Source organism: Lepidochelys olivacea (assembly GCF_965140295.1).
Source record: "Lepidochelys olivacea isolate rLepOli2 genome assembly, chromosome: 5".
NCBI classification, from domain to species: Eukaryota; Metazoa; Chordata; order Testudines; family Cheloniidae; genus Lepidochelys; species Lepidochelys olivacea.
Genome location: NC_140415.1, coordinates 60462837 through 60482389, shown reverse-complemented (window position 1 = coordinate 60482389; position 19553 = coordinate 60462837). Strand labels below are relative to the sequence as shown.

General features: G+C 42.0%; 1 protein-coding gene across 5 annotated transcripts in view; it reads left to right on the top strand.

Moving 5' to 3' along the window:
• ARB2A (ARB2 cotranscriptional regulator A) overlaps nt 1-19553 on the top strand; it is a 386066-nt gene that overhangs the window by 182657 nt on the left and 183856 nt on the right. The gene's annotated exons all lie outside the window — the stretch shown is intronic.

The window sequence follows — 19553 nt, the reverse complement described above, 5'->3', positions numbered from 1 at the left end:
AAATCAGGTAGGGATGTGGACCTTGAAGTAAGCAACCAATCCTGCTTTTGGACGTACGTGAGATCGGTCAAAAAATCTCCCACTTTCCCTCTAAAAAACTGATCTACTTGAAAGTAAGGTTTTAAATTCATAGGTATGAACCAGAAATAGTGAAGCTGCACATTTGTATAATTGATCTCAGTCATAGTATGGGCATGTCTTCGGGCACTAGGATAATGACAGCTTGCATAGAAGTGGATCTCTGGGCTAGTTTTTACTCTGGCTTTTGAGCCATAGGTTGTCTAGGAGTGGAACTACCTCGTGCACCAGGAAGTAAACCAACATCTTCAAGTCTTTTTTCACTTAAACTGTAGGTTGAAAAGATTTGCCACAGTTCATCCTCAACATCTCTCTGGGATGGTGACATTAATAGACACAAATCTGACAAGATGGGGAATGTGTCTTTTGGCCACCATGTGTTGCAGTGTTGATGGATCCAAGGGAGGTCACTTGGAGACCATAGCAGTTTTAATTTCTTTCTGCCACTTTGTCCATCACCTGTTGGGAAAGCTGTGAGAGGCCTAGATATTATGTTGATTGGGACTTTGAAAATACCTGGCTAGAGATCAAATGAATAGTGTGACTGTGATTTGCCTATATCTACAACTAGGAGGAAGCAGATCAAGGAGCAGGAGCAGCATAGGTCTCAGATACCTTCTTCTGGACCTAAAGAAATCTCCTCAACTTTCAGACATTCAGATTGCAGGATTGTTAAACTTCATAGTGGATTATCTGAGCCACAGCCAGATACAAGATCCACTGGTAAAGAAGAATTATTGGTAATTAAGTGTTCTTTATATTCTGACAGAAGTGATGGACTCCCTAATGGCCATCCACATTAAAAACTAAAATTGTAATCTTATTGTCCACGTACCTCAGAGGAGAGTCCTGCCATTTGTCTTTTTGCTCTTTTTCTATTCTGGACAGGGTGCTTTTGAAAATAATGAGGTCTGAGGCAAAGGTCAGTTCAGTGATTTTTGGACTATACAAGGCACCTGGGTTTAGCAAGGAGCACAGGAGCATATGCTGTACATGCTTTACAAGGTTGGTGCAACAAATCAGGGGGTGTGCTCTATCTGGGAGCACCCACAAGGACTTTTGTTGGTTAGGATGTTTCCTGAAGGCTCCAGCTGCTGTGCAACCCTGTCCGCTGGTCTCCAAGTGCACCTTCTGATGCCTAGGGCATAATCTAGTTCCAAATAGGGACAAATCTGAGCTGATCTGTAGAAAAATGGGCTATCCCATTATCAAAAATTTTAAACGGTCACCCGTAAATCCTTCACACTTTCACCACGTTTTTTTAGTTGAACCACCCAGTAGTCATCATTAATGAAAATTACTTTTGGCCTCATAGTGCTGTGTTGTGAACTTCTGACGTTTGGTGATCGCCACTTACAATTCAACAGTTCTAAATCACAAGAAATAATCTAAATATCTGAGGAAAACAGTTTTAATCTGAATTTACTCTGTTGTGAAAAACTTTGATGGGGGTCTGATTTACTGGAATCAGTCTCCAGAGGTAAACACTGTTCATCTGTCATGCCAGAAGAACTGTTTTAAATTGAGGGATTCAGATATGGAAATGGATTTTGGGGAAATAAATATAACCATATTTCTTAGAAATGCTGAAAAATCATGCTTTCTAATCAAATATTCATTTATTTAAAAAAATTAGAGAGGCTGGATAGTAGGTATCAGGACTGTGCCCTTGGCATCTGGAGGATGACAGCATTTGTGCAGTGGTAAGAAAAGAATGCATGCAAGTTTCCTGAGAATAGGTGCACATGCTACAGTAAATTCCAGGATGTCAACAACCCTCCATTCCCATTTTCATAAAATGTACCACAGAGAACAAAGTGCAAAATTGAAAAAGGCACATTTCATTTGAAAACAAATTTCAGCTTTTGGAGCATAGGAATTGTCGTAACAGGTCAGACCAGTGGTCCATCCAGTCCAGTAACCAGGATGCAACAGTGGACATTATCAAATGCATAAGAGGGAAGTGCAGGAAACTCTGAAGTGGGCAATTATAGAATCACCTGCCAAGAGGGAAAGATTCTTCCTAACATTTTCAATTAGAGGCTGGCTTATAACTTGAATCATAAGGGTTTATATCCCTTCTAATTTTTTTTATTGTGTAATCCTTACTAATTAACTTTGGAGGTTCTCATCATTCAACTTTTTTTTAAATCTTTGGTCTCCTTCAGAAAGAGATTTAACTTGTCAGTGCTTATTGCTCCCTCTGTTGAGGAGAAAGGCCTTTGTAAAAGATCTACGTGTTACATTGAGCTCTGAAGGAAAAAAAGACATGAACTCAATTCTGACCCTGCCTTAGTGAATTCCATAGCTGGTCACCCTTCACCATAAATACCTTGTCCTCAGTGGCAGAGCTTTGGCCTGGGTACTGTCAACTTCTTTGTCTTGTGGATCTTAGTATTCTTGATGTTGTGTGGAGAAAGAAGCAGTTTTAAAGGTAGTCTGGCCCTTGCCCATTGAGGCCTTGAAGATGAGGAATTTAAATTGGATCTGGTAATGAATGGGGAGACAGGGCAGTCTGCAGAGCACAAGGCTGATATACTCTCATCTACCTATTCTCTCAAGAGACATATAACTGTGTTTTAGACCAGCTGCAGATATTCATATTTGCTCTGAGGTCTTTTTCTCCACTTTTTAGCTTGCATTCCTTGTTAAGCATACAAGGAACAACACTAAACAGAGGCCTGGAGTCTACCAAGGGAAAATTTAAGGCTTCTTTGTTCCTGTTTTAATTTAAAATGTCTACCTATTCAATTATTGTTGCTAGTGATTGCATCACTTTCATAGGCCCCCCATCATACAGTTTTTTGAAGCTCCTCTGACAGAAATGGTAATCAGTTAGTTTACATTCAATATAACCCCAGTGAAACTCTTGTCAGTTCACTCCCACTATGTCTTCTTAAAACCCAAGTAGAATAGGCAGTTTTCTGATGTGCTGCTGCATTATCATGACTCAAATTATATCACAGGATTCTGGACCAGTGGGTATTATAAATTACAGTGTCAACACCACTGCATCACCTGGCCAAAACAGGACAGCCAAAGGCTACATGTGTAATTTAACATATAGCACTAGGGCAATTACCTAATCAGTGCGGGTGGTTTCCTGAATAGTTAATCATTCTACATTTTTTCTGTGCAGCAATATTGATCTCCAACAAAATTAAATAATTCAGGGTTTAAACAAACTAAGTCTTTCCAGGCCTCTCCCACTACATAATCCTCAGTGGCCCTGTTTTTTTCTTTCATTCAAAAAAAAAAATCTGAATTGGATCCACAATGCTTCATGTCCCTTAAAGTGGGAGGGATCAGTAGCAGCTTCTCTTTCCAAACTGGAGGAATGTCTTGCAACCATACTTCTCTAAAACTTCAATTTTAACATATAATGCTCTCTCTTTTTCTGTGTGGTTATATTCCTTCATCATTTCTTGCAATGTTGACTTTTTATTAATCCAGACTGAAATATATTTTCTTTATACTCAAACACTTGAATTTTCTGAGATTAAATTATTTTAGTGAGTTTTCCAATAGATGGCACTGCTGGGAATGAAACTACTGAGTGAGCTAATGCAGCTCTACTTCCTCACAAAATAGCTGGGACTTCTAATAGTTTATAGTTTTTACAGGAAAAAAAACAGTATTCATCACAAGTTTGGGAATGCTTGGTACCATTGGTAAAAGGGCAGATATACTAAATAGGTTGCTCAAGAAGTGTGGAAGGACTCTGCTATTAAAGCTTTTGTCAAATATCTGTGGTGGTGCATCTGTTAGTGATATCTATCTGGACAATCAAACTATCAGTTAGAGGTGGGGACTGTGCATCAAGATAGAATGGAGCCCAGTTGCTTTTCTAGTTGACATAGCATAAACAGCAGTGGCTCTCCATTTGGTGTCAGAATATGCTGAACTATTTTGCAATATGTTCAAACACTGTGTCAAAATTTTATATTGTAATTTAATTGATTCATCAAAATGCTGCTCTAAATTCTTAAGCAGTAACTCTACAGATCACAAAGTTGTCTTAATATAATACTTTAGCTTTAAATGCCTCTCTCTTGAGTTAGGAACCGAATAGGGTAGTGTCGTCTTCCAAAAAGCATATTTTAAAACTTCTGTTTTTGCACAGTGTCAAAATATTTTGTGTTGCTCTAAAATGTTGGAAACTATTTTTGATCAGATATTGATATAATATGAAAACAAAAGCAAAATGGATTTCATATTTTGTTATAATGATTTATTAAGCACTTGGAGGTCTGGAATTGGGGTTGAGAGCACGCCAGATTGTGGAAGGAGGCAAGAATGAGGGAATGCAGAAGAGAGAGCTTTCAGACAGGACTATAGCAATCTGCAGGATCTGCAAATGGCCGTACCATCTCCTAATTAACCAAAGTCCCCATTTCTGATGATTCTGAGCCTCCTTTGAAACCCTAGCTAACAATTTCCTCCTTTTCCATAGACTTTGGCCTCAGTGTATCCAGTCATGTACTAGAGCCAAAGAAAGACAAGGGGCAGTCATGCAGAAGATATGCAAGGGAGTTGCTAGGGTTCAAAGGAACCCTGCCTCAGTATGTTTCAACAGCTCCAGAAGCCAGTAAAACTCTATGACTTGGAGGGGATATTTTATAATGCAATAATGCCTAGGGGCCCTAATCATAGACTAGGGACCCATTGTGCTAGGCACTGTACAAACCCATAACAAAACCAGTTCTTGCCCCATGCATTTACAATATAAGTATAAGGCATGAGAGAACAAAAGGGTACAATGAACAGGTGGCAGCACAAGGTGATGAGACAAAACTGGTCAGCGTGAGAAGCAACGGTCATAGCATACCAGCTGCCTAACCATTGGTGAATTTTTTGTAGGCATTTCATAGAGAGAAGTTTTAAGGAGGGATTTGAAGGTGGGCAATGAGGTGGCTGTGCGGATGTTTACAGGAAGCTCCTTAAATGCATGAGATGTGTCTAGGCAGAAAGCAGGAAGGTGTTTGTTGAAAACTTAACAAATAGACTAGCACCATTGACTTCATGGAACTGTGTGGTCAATGTCTCAGCAGTATATAAAAGATGACGAGTAGGGCAAAGGGCAGGCCCAGATTAACCAATATGCACTGCAGGGGGGGAGAGAACATACATATGTACACACACACCCCAGGGCCAAGAAGGGGGCAGGGCATTGTGGGGGGGCACTCCTGCATGCTGTGGCTAGAGCCAACAGACCAAAGCAGGGAGCTGGGCCAGCCCAACAGGAGAGGAGTCACTGCTGGGTGGGCTTGGTCTCCAGTCCCCCCTCTCCTGGGCTTTCGACTCCCCAGGGACAGCAACTCGTGCACGCGCGCGCACACACACCCGCCCCCCTTGGGCTTTTCACTACCCTGGGGCAGGACTGACTCCCCTGAAGCCTCTCAGTCCCCAGGGAACAGGAAAGGTGAGGGGGTCCCCAATTGCCATAGTGCACAGGGCCCCAGCATTTTTTAATATGGTATTGGCAAAGGGCTTTAAAACAAAGATGAGTAGTTTGTGTTTGTGATGGAGAAGAGGGAACCAGTGGAGTGACACAGAGGAGTGAATTCCAAGGAAAAGGCAGGAAGCCAACTGTATCTGCCTCATACTGTTTTTTCTTTGGCCTGCATTGCTGCCTGCCCTTGGTATCTCTCATTTGATCCTGCTCTCTGTGTTGATATACAATTGTATATCTCTAGTCTCATGGACGATGCAAGTTCAGTCTGTACTCTAGAGAAAGGTCTGGAATACATTGCTATTTGGATGTGGCCAGGGCAGGTTCCAGCATTTTTGCCACCCCAAGCGGCAAAAAAAACAAAACAAAAAACCTCGCTGGAAGCGGAGTGATGGTGCGGCCGCCTATTGCTGCCAGCGACCGAAGAAGAGCCGCCAAATTCCCGCCGCCGCCGAGGGCGGATTGCCGTCCCAGAGCCCGACCTCCTGTCGCCCCTTTACATCTGCCGCCCCAGGTACCTGCTTGGTTCGCAGGTGCCTGGAGCCGGCCCTGGATGTGGCAGAGCTACCTTGTCTTCAACCCTGGAAAAACAGAAGCCTTGCTGCTAGGCCTAGGCTGCTATTATAAAGATATTTCTTTCTCTTTTCGTGTTTACTGTGGGCAGTCTTTTGAAGTTAGTGAGTCATGTAAATAAAGAATGTTGGTGTTTATTCGACCACACTTTTACCATAGAAAGCTATGTTTCAAATTCTGTAATTAGCCTGGCCTGTGGCCTTACTTATCCCATGATAAATCTGTTCTCTTATTTATTCCGTCTTGCAGAGTGTCCCCTGTGAAACTTAGTTACTGTAATTACTTCTTAGAAGGATTTCTCTTTTGCTAGCAATATTTATTTTGGTTTGGTGATAGAAGTTACTCCTATCATTCATTTCTGTGTTATTTACACTGTCTGGCTAGAAAGGGGTAGGTTGATTTTTTTTTAAAAGCTTTTAGTGGTAAAGGGCTTAGCTATATTTGAGATCTCCTCTTTGAATCTTGGCCTGCTGTCAGACACCATTCACTATCGTGTATTAAGTGGGTGTCACGGTTCCTCCCCCCACTCTGAACTCTAGGGTACAGATGTGGGGACCTGCATGAAAAACCTCCTAAGCTTATCTTTACCAGCTTAGGTCAAAACTTCCCCAAGGTACAAAATATTACCCCCGTTATCCTTGGACTGGCCGCTACCACCACCAAACTAATACTGGTTACTGGGGAAGAGCTGTTTGGACGCGTCCTTCCCCCCAAAATACTTCCCAAAACCTTGCACCCCACTTCCTGGACAAGGTTTGGTAAAAAGCCTCACCAATTTGCCTACGTGACTACAGACCCAGACCCTTGGATCTTAAGAACAATGAACAATCCTCCCAACACTTGCACTCCCCCTTTCCTGGGAAATGTTGGATAAAAAGCCTCACCAATTTGCATAGGTGACCACAGACCCAAACCCTTGGATCTGAAAACAATGAAAAAGCATTCAGTGTTTTACAAGAAGACTTTTAATAAAAAATAGAAGTAACTAGAAATAAAGAAATCCCCCCTGTAAAATCAGGATGATAGATATCTTACAGGGTAACTAGATTCAAAAACATAGAGAACCCCTCTAGGCAAAACCTTAAGTTACAAAAAAGATACACAGACAGAAATAGTTATTCTATTCAGCACAATTCTTTTCTCAGCCATTTAAAGAAATCATAATCTAACACATACCTAGCTAGATTACTTACTAAAAGTTCTAAGACTCCATTCCTGTTCTGTCCCCGGCCAAGACGACTACAGACAGACACAGACCCTTTGTTTCTCTCCCTCCTCCCAGCTTTTGAAAGTATCTTGTCTCCTCATTGGTCATTTTGGTCAGGTGCCAGCGAGGTTACCTTTAGCTTCTTAACCCTTTACAGGTGAGAGGAGCTTTCCCCTGGCCAGGAGGGATTTCAAAGGGGTTTACCCTTCCCTTTATATTTATGACACGCCCCCCAAATCTCAGCTAGGGTGAAACACTGGCTGGGATTTCTTCCTGGAGCTCTAGGAAAACAGAGTTAATAAGACACATGCATCTCTAAATATACTACCAAGTACATAAAGACTAACAATATTTTCCACATCTCAAGGACGATTTTAACCAGTTGATTCTGGGAAACTTTCACGGGAGAGTGCATCAGCCACTTTGTTAGAAGCTCCTGAGATGTGTTGGATGTCGAAATCAAAATCTTGGAGAGCTAAACTCCACCGAAGAAGTTTTTTGTTAGTTTCTTTGACGGTGTGAAGCCACTTTAGTGCAGCATGGTCGGTTTGCAGGTGGAAACGCCGTCCCCAAACATATGGGCGTAGCTTTTCCAGAGCGTAGACAATGGCATAACATTCTTTTTCAGTGACTGACCAGTTGCTTTTCCTCTCAGACAGTTTTTTGCTGAGAAACACTACAGGGTGGAATTCTTGATCAGGTCCTTTCTGCATTAAAACTGCTCCCACACCACGCTCGGATGCATCTGTGGTTACTAGGAACGGTTTGTCAAAGTCTGGGGCCCTTAGTACAGGGTCAGACATGAGTGTCGCTTTAAGCTTGTTAAAGGCCTTCTGACACTTTCCGGTCCACTGAACAGCATTTGGCTGTTTCTTTTTGGTTAGGTCTGTCAGTGGGGCAGCGATTTGGCTGTAGTGCGGTACAATCGTCTGTAATAACCGGCCAAGCCTAAGAAGGATTGAACCTGTTTCTTTGACTTTGGGACAGGCCACTTTTGGATAGCATCCACTTTGGCCTGTAGGGGGCTGATAGTTCCTTGACCCACCTGGTGTCCAAGGTAAGTCACTCTGTTTAGGCCTATTTGACACTTCTTAGCCTTAACAGTTAGTCCTGCCTCCCTTATGCGCTCAAGGACTTTTTGTAGATGTTCCAGGTGGTCTGCCCAGGAATCCGAAAATATGGCCACATCGTCAAGGTAGGCGACTGCATATTCTCCTAATCCCGCTAGGAGACCATCTACAAGTCTTTGGAAAGTGGCGGGTGCATTTCGCAGCCCGAAAGGGAGTACATTAAATTCATACAGCCCGAGATGTGTGATGAAGGCTGACCTTTCCTTGGCAGATTCATCTAGCGGTACCTGCCAGTACCCCTTGGTTAAGTCCAAGGTAGAGATGAACTGGGCCCGTCCCAGTTTCTCTAATAGTTCCTCAGTGCGTGGCATTGGATAGTTGTCTGGGTGAGTTACAGCATTTAGCTTACGGTAGTCCACGCAAAAACGTATTTCCCCATCTGGTTTGGGAACTAGAACCACTGGAGATGCCCATGCACTTTCAGAGGGGCGGATTACACCCATCTGTAACATATCCTGGATCTCCCGTTCTATAGCAGTTTTAGCTTGAGGAGACACCCGGTAAGGGTGGACCCTAATTGGGTGAGCATTACCTGTGTCAATGGAGTGGTATGCCCGTTCAGTCAGTCCTGGGGTGGCTGAGAACGTTGGCGCGTAGCTAGTGCACAGCTCCTGGATCTGCTGTCGCTGCATACGCCCAAGGGTCATGGAGAGGTTCACCTCTTCCACACCACCAGCACATTTCCCTTCGTAATAGACACCTTCAGGCCACTCAGCGTCGTCTCCTCCCTGGGCTGTAAACTGACAAACCTTTAATTCTCTGGAATAAAAGGGCTTTAGAGAATTAATATGATACACCTTAGGCTTTCGGTTGGAGGTGGGGAATGCTATGAGATAATTAACAGCTCCCAGGTGCTCCTGGACCACGAATGGCCCTTCCCACGATGCTTCCATTTTATGGGCCTGGAGCGCCTTTAAGACCATGACCTGGTCTCCTACTTTGAAGGAACGCTCTCTGGCATGTTTATCATACCAGGCTTTTTGCTCTTTTTGAGCATCCTGTAAGTTTTCTCTAGCAAGGGCTAAAGAGGTTCGGAGGGTGTTTTGTAGGTTGGTTACAAAGTCCAGAATGTTAGTTCCTGGAGAAGGTGTAAATCCCTCCCATTGCTGCTTCACCAACTGCAATGGCCCCTTAACCTCACGGCCATATACAAGTTCAAATGGGGAAAACCCTAAACTGGGATGTGGTACAGCTCTGTAGGCAAAGAGCAACTGCTGCAATACTAGGTCCCAATCATTGGAGTGCTCATTTACGAATTTACGTATCATGGCCCCCAAAGTTCCATTAAACTTCTCCACCATGCCATTTGTTTGATGATGGTAAGGAGTGGCAACCAAGTGATTTACCCCATGAGCTTCCCAAAGGTTTTTCATAGTTCCTGCCAGGAAATTAGTCCCTGCATCTGTGAGGATGTCGGAGGGCCAACCTACCCTGGCAAAAATGTCTGCTAGTGCCTGGCACACACTTTTAGCCCTGGTGTTGCTTAGAGCTACTGCTTCCGGCCATCGGGTGGCAAAATCCATGAAAGTCAGTATGTACTGCTTTCCTCTGGGTGTCTTTTTCGGAAAAGGACCCAGAATATCCACAGCTACTCGCTGAAATGGAACTTCAATGATGGGGAGTGGCTGGAGAGGAGCTTTGACCTGGTCTTGGGGTTTTCCCACTCTTTGGCACACCTCACAAGACTGGACATAGGTAGAAACATCCTTGCCCATTCCCTCCCAGTGGAATGACCCCCCCAAACGGTCTTTGGTCCTGTTCACCCCAGCATGGCCACTAGGGTGATCATGGGCTAAGCTCAAGAGCTTGGCCCGGTATTTAGTTGGAACTACCAACTGTCTCTGAGGATGCCAGTCTTCCTGGTGTCCCCCAGAAAGAGTTTCCTTGTATAAAAGTCCTCTTTCTACAACAAACCTGGATCGATTAGAAGAGCTGAGAGGCGGTGGGTTGCTCCGTGCCGCCGTCCAAGCTCTCTGGAGGCTTTCATCTGCTTCCTGTTCGGTCTGGAACTGTTCCCTTGATGCTGGAGACATCAGTTCCTCATGGGATTGTGGACCTAGGCTTGGTCCCTCTGGAAGCGATATAGGGGATGGAGCTGTTCCTGTTGACTGTGAACCGCTCTCCGCTGGTGCACTATGTTGGGATTCAGGCTCCGGCTGAGCCTCTTGTGTAGGGTTATCGGCTGCTGCCAGTTCAGGTTCGGTGGGGCCCTCTGGTGTTGAGGTTGCAAGTACTGGATTCAGTGCTGACACGGGGTCTGGTGTTGGTTGTTCGGCTGGTTCTGGTTCTGGGACTGGTTCCGTCTGGGTCTCTGGGACTGGATCCACTACTGCTGTTGCAGACATTGGCCTGGGGTCCAGGTCCATCACCTCTGACTGGGTCCTGATAGAAGTTTCCGGAACAGAGCTAGGCCTCACGGCTTGTTTAGCCTGGCTGCGGGTGACCATTCCCACCCTCTTGGCCTGCTTCACATGATTGGCCAAGTCTTCCCCCAACAGCATGGGGATGGGATAATCATCATAGACTGCAAAAGTCCACATTCCTGACCAGCCCTTGTACTGGACAGGCAACTTGGCTGTAGGCAAATTGAAAGAGTTGGACTTGAAGGGTTGAATCGTCACTTGGATCTGTGGGTTGATTAAATTGGGGTCCACTAAGGAAGCATGGATAGCTGACACTTGGGCTCCGGTGTCCCTCCACGCGGTGACCTTCTTCCCACCCACACTCACAGTTTCCCTCCGCTCCAAGGGTATCTGGGAGGTATCTGGGCCTGTGGACCTCTGGTGTGATTCCGGTGCAATGAACTGTAATCTGTTGGGGTTCTTGGGGCAGTTGGCCTTTACATGCCCCAGCTCGTTACATTTAAAACATCGTCCAGCTGACGGGTCACTGGGGCGAGGAGGGTTGCTGGAGAAGGGGGTGGTGGGACGATAAGGGGTCTGGAGGGTTCTTTGGGAGGTAGGTGGGGCTTTGGGCGGCCCCCGGTAATAGGGTGTGGTCTGGGGTGGTCCCTTCTGGTCTCCGCTCCAACTGCGACCAGTTTTCTTCTTCTCTGCCACCTCCACCCATCTGGCTCCAATCTCTCCTGCCTCGATTACAGTTTTGGGTTTCCCATCTAGGATGTATCTTTCTATTTCCTCAGGGACACCCTCTAAGAATTGTTCCATTTGCATTAGGAAGGGCAAATTTACTGGAGATTCAACACTTGCTCCTGATATCCAGGCATCCCAATGTTTCACAATGTGGTAGGCATGTCGGGTAAATGACATGTCTGGTTTCCACCTTAGGGCTCGGAACCTCCGACGAGACTGCTCGGGTGTTATCCCCATTCTGACTCTCGCCTTGGATTTAAACAGTTCATACTTGTTCATATGTTCTTTAGGCATTTCAGCTGCCACCTCAGCTAAGGGTCCACTGAGCTGCGGCCTCAGCTCTACCATGTATTGGTCAGTAGAGATGTTGTACCCAAGGCAGGCCCTTTCGAAGTTTTCTAAGAAGGCCTCAGTATCATCACCTGCCTTGTAGGTGGGGAACTTTCTGGGATGGGAAGTGGTACCTGGAGAAGGATTGCTAGGGTTTGTTGGTATATTCTGCTGGGCCTTTATCCTCTCCATCTCCTCCACATGCTTCCTTGCCTCCATTTCCCTCTTGTGGGCAGCCTCCTGTACCTCCTTCTCCAGCCGCATGAGTTCTATCTGTCTTTCATGTTCCCTTTGTTTTTCCTCAGCCTGAAATTTGGCTAATTCCAGCTGTAGTCGAGCCGAGGATTTGGCCATTCTAACCTCTCTGTTTTTAACTAACTTTACACCCGAGGTTTAGAAATAAACAAACAAAACTTGGCTGTAAAATTTTGCTGTGCTGGAATAGAATACCTATTCTCTGATAGTGATTGTCAGCCTACAGAAAAAGACAATTCCCTTGTCTCTGCTCTGGGCCCAAATTAAAGCAAAAAACCTCCAACTACTTGGAAACCTGCTTACCCAGCCCAAAGAAAAAAAAAATTTCTTTTCAAACCTGTGCTCCTTGTAAAACAAAAAAAATCAAAATCCTAAAAAAAACCCTGCCACTTTTGTCTCCAGGCAAATGGGTAGAGCACACACCCCCTATTTACTTTTAGGAAGAAAAGAAAAAAAAAAAACCTCTGGGTTGGAAGACTGTGAATTTCCCTGCAGGAGTTAAGTACCCTGCCTCCAGGCAAAGAAAACCTGCAATTCACAAGATAATCCCCTTTTGTCTCTGCTTGGCCACAAAGCAGAGAGAAACCAAGCTGCTTTCAGTTTCAAAGCTGCTTTCTGGACTTCCTAAAAATTCCTTTTTAAAATCTGTATTTCTAGTTCAAAAAATCTCAACTGGATCTCAAAATGATTTCAGGTTAATCCCACCACTGTGCCACCATGTCACGGTTCCTCCCCCCACTCTGAACTCTAGGGTACAGATGTGGGGACCTGCATGAAAAACCTCCTAAGCTTATCTTTACCAGCTTAGGTCAAAACTTCCCCAAGGTACAAAATATTACCCCCGTTATCCTTGGACTGGCCGCTACCACCACCAAACTAATACTGGTTACTGGGGAAGAGCTGTTTGGATGCGTCCTTCCACCCAAAATACTTCCCAAAACCTTGCACCCCACTTCCTGGACAAGGTTTGGTAAAAAGCCTCACCAATTTGCCTACGTGACTACAGACCCAGACCCTTGGATCTTAAGAACAATGAACAATCCTCCCAACACTTGCACTCCCCCTTTCCTGGGAAATGTTGGATAAAAAGCCTCACCAATTTGCATAGGTGACCACAGACCCAAACCCTTGGATCTGAAAACAATGAAAAAGCATTCCGTGTTTTACAAGAAGACTTTTAATAAAAAATAGAAGTAACTAGAAATAAAGAAATCCCCCCTGTAAAATCAGGATGATAGATATCTTACAGGGTAACTAGATTCAAAAACATAGAGAACCCCTCTAGGCAAAACCTTAAGTTACAAAAAAGATACACAGACAGAAATAGTTATTCTATTCAGCACAATTCTTTTCTCAGCCATTTAAAGAAATCATAATCTAACACATACCTAGCTAGATTACTTACTAAAAGTTCTAAGACTCCATTCCTGTTCTGTCCCCGGCCAAGACGACTACAGACAGACACAGACCCTTTGTTTCTCTCCCTCCTCCCAGCTTTTGAAAGTATCTTGTCTCCTCATTGGTCATTTTGGTCAGGTGCCAGCGAGGTTACCTTTAGCTTCTTAACCCTTTACAGGTGAGAGGAGCTTTCCCCTGGCCAGGAGGGATTTCAAAGGGGTTTACCCTTCCCTTTATATTTATGACAGTGGGCAATTCAACTTTTGCTATGATGAATCTTTTTATGCATGGAACCTACTCAGACCATTTGAGCCCACTTGTAGAAAGACCTCTTAAAGATCTTTAAAGGTTGACTGTCTCTATGTTCATTGCATCTTTGTACCTGTTCTGTTCCCTTTCCTTTCCTGAACTGCCCCAAGGACTGCTTTTGTTAAGCTTTTAGAGGATGATCTTTGAATATTTTAAAATTATTTTTATTCTGATGTACACTATCATATGCACTTCAGCACTGAAGCCTTTTACAAATGATTATACAATTTTATTATATTAATAGTGGGGATTGCTAGACAGTCACATTGAGGAATAAAGCTGTCATAGGCTTCAACTGCTGCTGTGTTAGTGTGATCTAACAGAGAACATAGTACCTTGCCATATGAAATATTCTTTTCAGCAAACTTTGTCTCCCTAGCTACACACAGATATAGCAACTGAGCTAAATTCAGCTCTGCCAGACGCTCACAAGAGAGGCTGCAGTAGCAGAAAGTAGCTGCCACCCTATCTCTTCTGGAATAGCTCTAGGGGGCCTGTATCCCAAAAAGTGGTCAGGGAAGAGCTTATGGCTTGGAGATAGCTCAGATTTAGTGCATTGCCTTAGCAGGATCCACCAGCAAGGCTATTGTGGAGCTCCCAATGTGTTTTAAAATTGCTCTCTTTCAGAGGCTATACCCATGCCAGTCCTGCATGAAGTCCAAGGAACTTTCACAATATATGTTTTAAGAATGATTTTTTTAACTGGTTGTTTGATACTTCAGTTACAAAGCTTAGCTAAAATCACAAGCCTATGTGCCGCGGAACTCCTGTTTAAATCTTCAAAGCAGTGTGTAAGTGGCATACAGTTCTTGTGTGGACTCTCTGCACGGGGTGAATTTCCCCCTCTTTGAATACCTGGCCTTATAGTGACATCATGGCTGGTTTTCTCCATTACACTCAGGGATAAAGGGCTTGTCTACAATGTGAAGTAGTGTGCAGCCAACCGGGGTGTGAATCTACAGCACACCTGATTGCCATGTGCTAACTCACCATGAGGAAACTCTACAGGGCAGTAAAAGTCCTGGAATATAGTTTAGCATGCTGTGCTTTAAGTTGTACTCCAGGGTACAAATAGTGTCCATATGCCCCTTTCTCCCTCTTCCCCATTACTTCTCCAGCAAAAAGGCTCTAGTCCACATTGTTAGTTTAAGTCCCCAAACTTTTCTTTTAAACTTCAGAACAGTTTTTCAGTTCCAGGAGTACAAAAAAGCACCCTGTTCCATCGAAAGTGGCCATTTGCCTACTGAATGAAGTTAGACATGTTGGAAGAAAATGGGTTGCAAGTTTATTAACATATTAGTGAACAGCAGTTGAAGACCTTATACCTTAAATATTATCAGGTCTCCTACTGACTGATTCAGACACCTTACTCTATCGTCTAAATCCATCTCCTTCATATTTGAGTATTTGCCAAATATTAATTAATTTATCCTGACCGATAACCTCATGAGGCAGAAAGGTGCCATCCCCATTTCATAGATGGGAAACTGAGGCACAGACACATGAGGGCCAGTTGGAGATCCCCTTTCTCAAACTGAGCATTCAAGAATAAGGTACTTCTCCACATTAGCAGTGGGGTAGTAGAGCAAAAAATTTAATCCAGTTCTCAGTCCCAGTCCAGTGCCTTAACCTCAAATCCAAGCCCTCTGAAAGGGCACCAAAGTCCATGCAGTATTGCCAGACTATAGGCTACCATGCCTGTTGCTCTGAAGTAGAACACCATTCCCAGAATAACCACTAGTCTTTATATACAGATACTGCCTTCCAATGGGCGCAAGTCCTTATTATTGCCTTTTGTTTGGACTGGTCTTCAACTCTGCAGGAGTTGTGTGTTCTCCTCCTTAACTCCAAAGTCTGTATACAGATTTAGAAGGCCTTGAATCATCACCCCGTTCCTGATGTCAACAGGCACAACTACTAATCCATATTAGAGAGGATTAAAGTTAACCATTACAGATGCGGGCCTAAAGGATTCATACTTCTGATAAAGAGAAGTTGTTAATCCTACATAATATTTGAATGCACAATAAAGGGAGGGGGGAAATCTTTAATGCAATATACATCTTACCTTTGCCAGTCACCAGAACAGCGGCTTTTTCCAAATTACTGAAGGTGTAACAAGGATAGACCCATTGTGTTATGTGAACAGATGGGATAATCTAAACCATAGCCTCTTCTAAAATAGTGTCCTACCACAGGGGTCATATCACTATTGAGTGGCTTGAGTGAACTGGAACTCTTCCGAGAGGTCCTAGTAAAATGCTGGAATAGTAAAGCCCCATCAGAGGGTTGGAATATGTTTTAACATTTATTAAATAAATATATTCTTTTATTGGGATTTTGTTTATTAAATTTTAGCCTTGTGCAAACTGTTATGGCCAAGTTATATATATAAACATAGATCTTTGTAAAGAAATACTAGCTGAATATTAGCTATGGTAGTGACAATTTGCACCCATTATAATAAAGAGAGGTGCAATAAAATGGACTTGGAGGGTAGAATAGTTTCTTAGTAAAGTAGAATCTAAACCTCACAAAAAAAAACAGCATCATTTTGAATGTGTGTTGTTTCCAGACGTTAAATCTGTTTAAATTTCTATGTTAAGGCACATATGAAATAAACAGAGTTGGTTAATGGGATTATATTATATTATAAAAATGGGATGAGTGAAATCTTTGTTTTTTTGACAATACTGCTAGCTATGTCATTGTGGAGTTCTAATATTTGAGGGTTTTTTAACTTTTTTCACTCATATACACTTCCTGGATTGAATATACTTTAAAAAAATGTTAACTGCTGGTTTTCTAGGTATCTATGGAATTTCCTTTCAATTATTCTGCAGTATGTAATCCCAGAAAGACCCCCAAGGTTTAGCCTGTGCTGCTTGAGTTAGAAGATTTGCTCCCAATCTTCCAGTTAGGTCAACCAAAAAAATTAAGATATGACAGAGGGTCAGTGGAAGAAATTCATATCAGAACAACTACTCACCATGTCATTATGACAACCTGCTGTAACAAATGTGCTTCTGTTTTAACTTATGACAATTAATTGCTAAAAGTAATTTAATCTGACAGTGGCAAGATGTTGAAAGACTTGTGAAGATGTCATAAAAGCGACCTTTCTGCCCATGTGCAACCAAAAGTCATTTTCAACAAGGAGCTTCAGAAACAGTGCAACATCTTTTGTACTTTGTTAATTAGTTATTGATTTGAAACAATGCACCGACAAATATTGTCAGATTAGCTAGAGACCAGCACAGTCACAGTGTGATAGTCTAGTCCTGATAATCTTATACTATATAAGAATCCTTTTTCGCTGAACCCTTTTGTACTAATATCCTGTGAACTAAATTTCCCGCCTTTAAGATGTGTACATTTGTGCTGACTTAAAATATAACTAAGCTATTTATTAATCTGGTATGTGGTTGGATGTTTTGAGTTTTTAAAAAGTCACACTGCATTAGAAGAATTGTAGTATCTATTGATCTCTATCCTCATTTGTGTTCTGAATCTTCAACAATAGGCGTTCTATTGCTAAAATGCGATCCTGACTTATCTCAACAAAAAGGAATGTAATTTAACAAATCAGTGGACATGATGGAGTCACAGAGTTCAATTCTTAACTAAAATACTTGTGTCCTAAAGTTATTTTGGCGTTCCTTAAGTTTAAAAGCTATATCATTTGTCACCTGGATCTATGAAAAAAATGAAAATGTATTAGAGATGGGCCTGAGCAGCAAAGTTCAGATCCAGAACTAAATCTGAACTAACAAAAAAACCTATGTTTTTGGTTTCAGGACCCTTTATTGAACAGAAATTGACAGATATACATATCGGGGAGTTTAGTTTGTGTCTATTTTTAATTTGGATAATTATTTTAGAAGCTATTGACAATTACTTACAACACAACTAATTTGAAGAGGCCGAGATCCTGTAATAAGACATATTTCATAAAAACTTTACAATACCAAGTTAAATAAGCACTCTGAGTTCATTTAAAATGCATACTCTGAGAACATATCTGTTTTTTTATTATAAAAAATCAAATAGCTTTGAGCATCTTAAATATATCTTTTATTTAAATAATTCAGGCTGCATATAATAAGTTAGCGACAAAAATGTCAAAAAGAAAAATATACGGTGAAGCCATTCTACTTAGTTTAATTCATGTAACAGATATAAATTGTGTAACAGAGACTTTGCAGCCTAGCTTTGTTCTGAAAAGAAAACTGTTAATGAAAATACTAAGTTGTTGTTTTACCTAAATGTGTTGAAGTTTGTTAGATTCATTGTTTCCTGTGGTGGGAAATCTGCATTTTTCTTGGCCAGAAGTCTATTTTTCTTGCAATAGCATGGTTCAAAAATGTCTGTTTCTCATTACAGCACATAAACAGATTGAAAGAACTGGAAAGCAACACATACTTCAAGTACTTTAGGAAATAGAAAAATAACACTTTTGCATGATTTCCATTATGAGTTTTTTAATGTTGTAGATATATTAATATCAAGAGAAATTGTTGGTTTTTAAAATATTTAGAAAATCTCCTATAATCAGTAAAACAATCTTAGAATGATCATTATTCGTTTCACATGAATAGATTCCATTTGTAAAAGTTTTGCCAATCAGAATTAGTTTTGATTTACCTAGGTCCATGATTACTGTATTAACTGCCAGAAATGTGAATGGTGAGAGAGACAGCTGCACATGTAGAAGATGGTGGACTGTTTTGGAAAGGGTCTTTTGTTCAAATTACTTTATCTCATAAAAGGCATAGTTATAAATATTACAGTATGTTTGACAAAAATATTTTGTGCAATCTAAAGGTTTGGGATTATTTAGTTTGAAAAGGAAAAGAGGAAAAGAAGACATGAAAAAGATATGTAAAATCACAAATATTGTATTGCAATGCAATTGTCTTAGCCATTCAGAATTTTTACCAATTACATAATTCCCTGTACTCTAGTTTTGGGTGTCTGATTTGCATAATCACTCTACAGTTATTTCTCAGTAACATACAGTATATCAATCTCTGTGCTCAGATTGACTGATAACATTATTAGTGAATCAGAGTGCAGGAATTTGCATACTAACTGTACAGTTATTTATCAATAAACATATTCTGAGTATGCAAATCTCACTGCTCTGATTAACTATTATTATTATACCTCTGCTCTGGCTGACTTGTGTACTTAGAATTTTTGAAGCTGTCTGCCAGCAACAAAGATGCTGCTGCACTGCAGCTTTCCACTCCCTTCAAGTGAAACAGGAAAACCCTACAAAATAGGTGAGAGAAATGAGAGAAGAGGAAAATTACCAATGAGCAAAGATCATGGGGCTGATGAACAGTCCAAAAAAAAAAAATGGGGGGGGGGAATTGCATATATAATTTAAAAAAAAATTTAACTTCCTTTGATTCATTTCCCTCCTTCCTCCTATTCTGCTCTCCTACATCCTCTTTTCCTCCCTGTGAGTCAGCAATGTTCTCATCCCCAGAATAAATAACTTTCAGATTTGTGTGTAGGTTATTGGCTGAGTGATGGATAACTTGATTTGGAGAGTCCTCCCAGTGCAGTTTGGAAACACAGTATAAACAAAACTATATTGCTGTTATTCTGGGGCAAAAGCCTGTCTGGCCTGTTGGGATGGAAAGATCTTAATTGTCAGCTGGCCTTTTTTGGTTGGGAGCAACTGATTGCTAAATATATATTTTCTGATGTGTGTGCAGACC